We start from the raw sequence: 8,511 nt of genomic DNA on the forward strand, positions 1-8,511 counted from the left end.
GCTTTAGGGATAAATTCTCTACCTACATTATTAAGATTTTTCAGCCAATTCAAGTAATAATTTTTTTGGTTCTAGTATTCCGTGATGTTTGTATATATGTACATACATCTGTTTATGAATGTAAACAAACAGGGCTTTAATCTGAAACCAAGGATCGGATGCGCTAACAAACGAACATCGTCTGGCCAATAACGTTTAAATCTCCCAAGCATGAAGCTTCAGCCCGCTGGAAAGGTAACCGAACTGTCATGCAGGGTACATTTTCTGCTATCCATTTAAGCCTTCTCTCCTCTCTGTTGTTGGATTAGGGACCAGATTAAAAATGTTTTTCATTGTTTTTGTTCAGGAGTTAACTTTATGACGTTTCTTAAAGGATAGGTGGAATTAAGCACAAAGTGGACACAGCAAAGTTGGGTTTTCTGTGTTATTGAACCCGGAAATGTGGCCATATTGACAACAATTCAACATTCGCGTATTCATTGCGTCGAAAAAAGACATGCGCCTGGTGTAACAACCACATACTAGTGAGAAGAATCTGTGATAAATTGATCAATCACTTGAAATTGGACTGGCTCAAAATTAAAAGCTTATCCCGTTTTCAGTTATTGAAATTTATTATCGATAATTTTTCCCAAATTTAGAGGTTTGTTTTATTGAGAACATTTTAGTGAGCATCGGGAAGTCTTTGTCACTGAATAAGTGTTGTCTGAAGCTGATGCACACTGCTGTGAAGGTGTAACCAAAACTAAAAAGATTCGTGTCTAAGAAAATTTACAACCAGAATTTAACGTGAATGAAATCTGCTGACAAAAATATGTACCACGCCTCAACTAGTTCCGGGAAAACTATCTGCGATTAAACCTTATCTTGCAGGAGTTAGAATTCAGTTTTTATCAAAAGGTGAGCATGTACGGTTACATAAGTAATCCAGGGTCCATCTTTAGCTCTCCTTCATGGCTGCAAAGAAAATGAAATCGGAAGTCAAAAATATCCGCTGAAGTGGACTGGAAATCATTCACACTGAAAAACGTTCAAGGCTGATAATAACATTGTTTTTTAAATATTTTTTTCAAGGTTTACAATTTCTGTGTCTACTCAGTTCAAACACGTCTATATTACGTCCAAACCCCAAGCAAGTGCCAATCAATTTAAAGGGATTCCCTACCTTTTTGCAGTCTAGGGCTTTGCGATTTTATGTGGTCACCTGGCTGCATATATTGAACGGCTAAAGTAATGACCTTCCTTCACGTCACACTGTAGTCTGTTTACGGATAATTTTATAAATTTGAGAAATAAAGTGAGGCTGACGAGCACTGCACTTTTGTGTTAGGTCATCAGTTTTAAGGTAGAAACCCACTGTTAACTGATAGCGAATATCATTTCCTCCAACAGAGCACACAGAATTGATGATTTACAGCACAAAGTATGACATAAATCATTAATTTACAACTTACCCTGTTGATAATTTAGTTGTCTCATTTTCTTACCGAGAAAATACGGAGAATCAAATCAAGAACCTCTTAAGCTCTCCGTAGCAAAATTAACCCTTCTTTGATCCTATATCATACATCAGAAATGTCGATTACACAAACATTAAATCAGACAAATCACAACTGACTCATATATTATATCATTAAGGCATAAAGTAAAAAAAAAATTGTAGCCAGTGACATACACCCGCAGTGGTCTACAACCCTATGTCAAATGAACCACGAAATATATAGACGCGAATCTGATCACTTTCGATATGCGCCAGTTATGCGATGAAGGGAACAATTGATCTTCGTCATTTATTTAAAGGGGTTTTTTTTTATAGGAAAATGTGGTAATCAGTAGCGATGGCACAGTAGTTGTAGTGTCGACGGGAGCACCGATTCATATGCGTAGCCGGGCTCTTATTGTAGACACGTGTGTTTTCTTCTCGTTGCTCATTTAGAGAGGTTAAAGTCGTTCAGCTTGTGTAAATTCTTTAGAGTTTCATGTATATGTATGGCATAAAGGGTTGCAACAAAACTGTTTAAATATGACCTTTTTTTTTTACCACAACCTTCACATCAATCCTAAAATTCCTATAAAATCCTATATATACATGAATTAAGTCGTCGACGTCATATTTATTGATATATAGTCTACACCTTTTAGCCTATATTCGGCGGCCTGTAAAATCAGTTATAAATTACCAAAATAGCCTTTATTCAATGACACATAACAAGACATATGAGATTATTTTGAAGTTCACATTCTGGCAAGGAAAAATGAAGTTTTCAACACTGTTTTCCATTCATAATGTTAAAGTCCATCAGTTCGTATTGTCTCGTGTGAAGTCATAATTATTCAAACGCTGGAGTGCCAGATAAATCAGTTCATCATGTTTTCACAGAGTGCGAGACCACTTATCTTCACTGCTACCGATTTTACAGTAAACCCTGTTTCTGACCCTGTCATATTTGAAATTGTTTACAAGTTTTTAGAATAATATCCCCTTAATAAATGAATTTTATTTTATTTTATTTCTTGTAGTATATGATCTCACGGTTGTATGGTTTTGGAGGCGAATGTGTAGAAAATCAAATTGCTGTAGTCTGTGTTATAGTGTGGAGTTTGTTCTAACCTGTTGGTGCAGCTAATATAAAACAAATCACTCTCCACGCCCATTGTCCAGCATGAAACTTGGCTGTGAATAATTTTGACGTCAACTAGCTTATGGAGCTTAACATTGTGAATTAGAATTGTGAAGTATTCTAACTACATTTCCTTGTAATAATATAGATGTCCAGGGCATCAGGGGCAAAGTCTTTTTCAGTCTGGATTCGTGATGTGATTGTAATAGTTCTATAGTCTGTTTCTTTTAACGTTTTTCTGTTCTATCAGTTTGAAGTTGTAAACAATTCCATATTCCTTGTAGACTTCATCCCTTGTAGACATTCCATCTTAAGCGGTATAAATTGTTTTTGTGCAAGGTAAAATGCACTCAATGTGAACAGAGTCTTGCATGAGCGACTTTTTTCTCCACATCCCAGACGGAATAACAAAAGTGGAAAATTACCTTAATTCCTTCGCCGGCCTGGGAGAGAGAGACCCGTCCTTTTTGTGCAGGACACAGACTGAGGAATACACAACGTAACTTACATTTCTGCTTGACTCGTAAGACAATTTGTACTCTGTATGCTCCCGGTGGCGCTAAGACTAAGTGGTCTGGATGAACGCCTTTTACAAGGAGCTCTGTCCCATTGGGATACGGTATCGCCAATCATTCGCGTCAGTCGTCGGGAATTATTGCTTTCACGGCCACTTCAGCAGCCAGTGGAGTGAATGCCGAGGACCGAGGTAAGCCTATTGGTAAATCAAGCGAACTGCAAACCAAAGAATATCGGTTGTAACTTTTACTTCAAGGACTGTGCAACCAGCTGATCGTTCTTGTACCCGTGTGCTAAAAGCAGAATGAACTGCTAGTCAATAAGAACTGCCACTGTAGCCTATTCCCTTTAGCGAGTCGCGCATAATCAACTCCCTGAAATATCAGTCATACTCGCTTTCAAAATTGCCTTTAGTCAGTGACACGTAAACAACCCAAGCTCTACACATGGATATGATGGAAGCCAATATTATTGCAAGGAAAATGTAGTTAGAACACTTTTTCTATTCATAGTGTTAAAGTCCATAAGCTCGGTTTCCATAGCAAGAACCCATTTCCTCGGGTGATGTCATGATTATTTTTAAAAAAAAAACAGTGGCATGCTAGATATTGGGCGGAGTTGAAAGTGTTTTGACGAAGGTGTAGACCTAAAACTGCTATCGACTTAGCTGTAAACCCCGTTACTGACAATGCGATATTTGAAATTGTTCAAACGTTTTAGTATGATACAACCTTAATAAATGAGTTTTATTTGATCTGTTGTAGTATATGATCTCACGGCGATATGGATTTAGGGATGGATGTTAAGAAATTAAAGCCACGTAGTCTATTCGCTGAGACAGTAATGTAGGCTGTGTTACTGCGTGGAGTTTGTTCTAACCGCTTGTCGGTGCACCCATGGTAAAACAAATTTTGGTAGCAAATATGACTGATTTTAGAGACAGCCGAAACATAGGGGGCTCTCTAAAAGAAGTAGATTATAACAGGACAAGGTATTATGGATGAGACGGTCTCGGCTTTCTCTGATGAGGAAACTATTCAGTTCTGGGTAATGAATAAAACGCCCTGCTTCCCTCGTCGAATAACAAATTAATTGTTAACACTTTCAAAGTTCTACCTTTTATTTGTTGAACATGATATGTTGGTTTATAATCATGAAATCAACTTTTTACACGTTATGTGATTTGACTTTCCTGAAAAGAGAAGAAAAAAAGGCCGAAAGCACTCTGATGCCGCTAACTCTACAATTCTCACTGCTACGATACTAAATACGTTGTATAGGGCATACTTCAGTTATTTCTGCACATTTATTTATTTATTTATTTGATCGATGTTTTACGACGTTCTCAAGAATATTTCATTTATACGACGGTGGCCAGCATTATTGTGGGGGGAAATCGGGCACAGCCCGGGGAAACCCACGACCAAGTTTAATATTTTGATTTCAATGAAAACAGAAGCAAAAAGGCCCGAAAGTTGTCTAGATGCTGTTAATTGTAACAGATTGATGCTGTGACGAGGTTTGCACTAAAAGTTCTCATTATTCCTGGAAACGACCACAATGACAAAACCATTTACTGTGACTCACTACTATCATTCTCACTGCTAACCTACCAAATTCATTGTATAGGCCATAGTCATGTTTCCTCACGTTATTTCTGCATGTGTCGAGAGAAATGGTAGCTGGCAACCCATGTTAGTCTCCAGACATTGAACATACCAACACCAATGGACGACGATGTGTTGTCATCTACTGTAGATGTACAATTAATGACTTCAGATCAAGTAATTATCTTCAAATAGCACCGAGATTCAGGTCCATGATCTGCATTGGCTTGCCCTAATTTTCGTACTGACCCATGTGAAAATGAATTTTCTAGAATTGATGACCTCATGGAATTCTTTTACTTAGTCGGACAAATTGCATATTTGTTATGTAATGGTTGACTGAGGATGGCGATATAAATGTTTTGCCTGGAATAGTGTCCTCGTGGCATCCACCATACAAGTAAAAGCCTAGCGCACACGGACAACATTTGTTGTCGGAAACCGGATTTTCTGACCTCTTTGTCAAATGATCCAGAATATCGGTTACCCGCACACGAGCAAGATTTGTTTTCCATTTCTGAAGATTTCAGCGGTGATATGATGCGTTCAAGGTCATGTGACACCAAAAAGTTGTGTCATAGCTTCCATTTTGTATGTGCTCTCACGACATTTCCATAGGCGCTGATTGGTTGATGTAGTCGACAACGATCTCACAAGACCCAGATTGCTCGCCGACATGCGAAATCTTGTGCCCGGCTCATAGGTTTCCGGGGTTTTTTGTTGCCCAAAATTAAACAAACTGAATCTTTGGATCAAGTGTTCCAGAATTCTTGTTGTGATCACCCGCACACGAGTAAATTTTGAGGATTTTTTGTTGTCTGGATCAAGAAATCTCGTTTTTGACAATAAATATTGTCCGTGTGCGCTGGGCTTAAGAAAGGACGCGATCTCCACCATTTTAATAGACTTCACCGACAGGAGCAATTTCCCCTGTCTTAGACAGACGCCGATTGATTGGCAATACACAAGTGGGATGAACAGACTGAAGGCATTCATACATAACTCTACTTTCATGGAAGCATTCCGTGGCTGACGTCTGTAGAAAGAATGAATATTGTCATAACCGTGAAAAAATAACAAAGGATAAAGACGTACTTTCGGTTTTACCGATAAGAACGTTCCGTCCTCGTAATTCGTGACAATATTCAGTTGACGTCTAGTACGGATTAATTGTGTAAACAGCGGAAGAGGCCATTTTCTGCTGTGTGACCTCAATACAGTCTGTTTTTCTCGCATTTTTGCCAAAAGAAATGTTCAGCTGAAGCACGCTGACAATACTTAATTTGTAGATCTGGTTAGAGTACCTTTCATACCAGAGTAGTGATCGGCACATGCCAGCGAAACCAAACCTTACTCCTTGTTTTGAAGAGGATGCTGTCTGTGGAATATCAGTTGGAGTTTAGTCTTCGATGGTCATCTCTCTGCTGGCTGAATTCTATCATGAAAAAACAAAAACAATGGTGGTAGATTGAAAGACTGCATGCGACGAAAACAGTCTAAAGTTTAATTTATTGATTCAGAAACATAGCAAAATGTTCTCATGCACATGGGTGATGCATTTAATTTAGCATGACTCAAGAATATTTCACTTATACGACGACGGAAGAGACACTTAGCTATGACGTCGTCGTATAAGTGAAATATTCTTGAGTACGGCGTAAAACACCAATCAAATAAATCAAATAAATAAATTGTAGTCCTGTAGAATTTCCTGGGGAACCGTGGGAGGGGCGTCCTGCGAAAATAATTCAATACGAAATATGATAATTTAATAAAATTTTTATTTTTCCTTCACTATTAAAATGATCAGTAAAAAATTCTTTTTTTCTTTTTGTATTTTCGTTTTCAAAAGAAATTTTCTCCTTAATTGTAGCTATTTATGAAGTTGTCTTCCCTGGGGTGGAAAAATTTTTTTCTCGCATGTCCCTTGCACGTTTCCGCAATTCCGTAATTGCCAACTCTTAAGGTACTCATTTTTTCTGATTCACCAACTGTACACAAATCACTTCCTCTGACACTGGATGCAGAGAGCATTAACGCCAATCAATAAGGCAGCTTCGATTTGGAACTCTTTTGCCGTTAAAGGTAAAAATAGTCCTACTGTACCATGTGAATTGTGAAAACTGTTAAACAACCTTGTTGAAACTGGTTTACTGGTCACCTGTCTCACCCTTTTCCAGAGGCACAAATGATCCCATTTCCTTCAGGGACATTCAGATTTTCAATTTTCTCTTTCATTCCTGTACTCTAAATTACTTTTCATGACACTTTTCACAGACGCCCATGTTATAGTGAATGGGATCAAACATAGTTGACTAACAGTTTTGACAGGTCACATGATACAGTTGGATTTTTTTCTACCTTCAGCGACAAATGAGTTCGAATTGAAACTCCCTATTACAGATTGCAGCCCGGATATTTTCAGGTATTGATCGATAATGCCAATAAACCAAAACTTCTTATGAAGAGGTTGAGTGTATGAAATGTAAGTCAAATTTTAAGCCTTGCTACTGATATTTTTGCTCATGACATTTTTTCATGAAGACACATAGCCAAAACCTGAGGATGTTCGTTGGGGTTTCCTCCGGGCTCTGTCCGGTTTCCTCCCACCATAATGCTGGACGCCGTCACAAAAGTGAAATATTCTTGAATACGGCATAAATCACCAAGCAAACAAACAAATAAATAAATCCATGCAAATAATGTGCGATTTACATTTGCTCATACCACACATTCTTAAACCTGTATGGTTGCTTTTGGCAATGGTTAAATTAATGACTTCCCTCATAGTACGTTTACGTCACTTTTACGTCACGTTGACGTCTGTTTGAGCTTATGAAGACGGGTAAAAGTCTATTTCTGAATAACAAGGAAAGGCTGACAAATACTGTATTTTTTGTTTATGGCAGAAAAATTGAAGACCAAGATTATCTCCCTCATAAATGTATGATCAGGGAATAAGATTTAGAAAAATTAGGATAGATGATGTATTAGGCTAATTATCACAGAAATGTTGACTTTCTTGTTGCATTTTTGGACTGTGGAAATTCAGAAGATCAAATCATCGTTACTATCCTAACAACCTCTCCACTGGCAACATTTTATCCTGTATATACCAAGCAACAAACAAGCTATTCATCTCTAAATTATATACTTAATGCCAAAGGTAAAAAAAAAATGAAACCATCGACATATTCAAAGGGTTTCCTTCACAAAAGGTGGTTGGGCTGTAATCAGTAACGATGGAACATTGGTAGAGTGCAGCCGAGATCCAACATTTTGTGGCATGGCGCTTTCTGCTTACAGAAGCCAATCGAGGACCATTGGCTTGTTACCTCCCTACCCCAACGCCTCGACAACTTGCTGCCTTGCTACCTCGCTCTGTATTGCTAAGGTCGAAGTAGCGTAGCAGCAAGGCAGCGAGGCAAGCTTGCTGCTACTGCCTCGTATCGAGTAAACGAGATAGCGTTGCAGCCAGGTAGCAAGACAATGAGGATGCTTCGCTGCCTCACTGCTTCTATTGCTACATCGCTGCCTTCTTCATCACCCCGGTTTATGCTATGTTCGTAATCTTTCTAATTAGAAGGAGGGCTATAAGACAAGCTGATTTGCACGAGAGTGCCAAAACTGTAGCATTTATAATAATATATCCTTATGTTTTTGTCAGATAATATTTGAGACAATGATGTCAAACTATCATATGTCATCGAGGGTTGTCGTGTTATCGGTATAATTTGTGAATGATTCATTTTGTTATTCAGTTGATC

The sequence above is a fragment of the Liolophura sinensis genome, chromosome 1, assembly GCF_032854445.1.
Source record: "Liolophura sinensis isolate JHLJ2023 chromosome 1, CUHK_Ljap_v2, whole genome shotgun sequence".
Classification (NCBI taxonomy): Eukaryota; Metazoa; Mollusca; class Polyplacophora; order Chitonida; family Chitonidae; genus Liolophura; species Liolophura sinensis.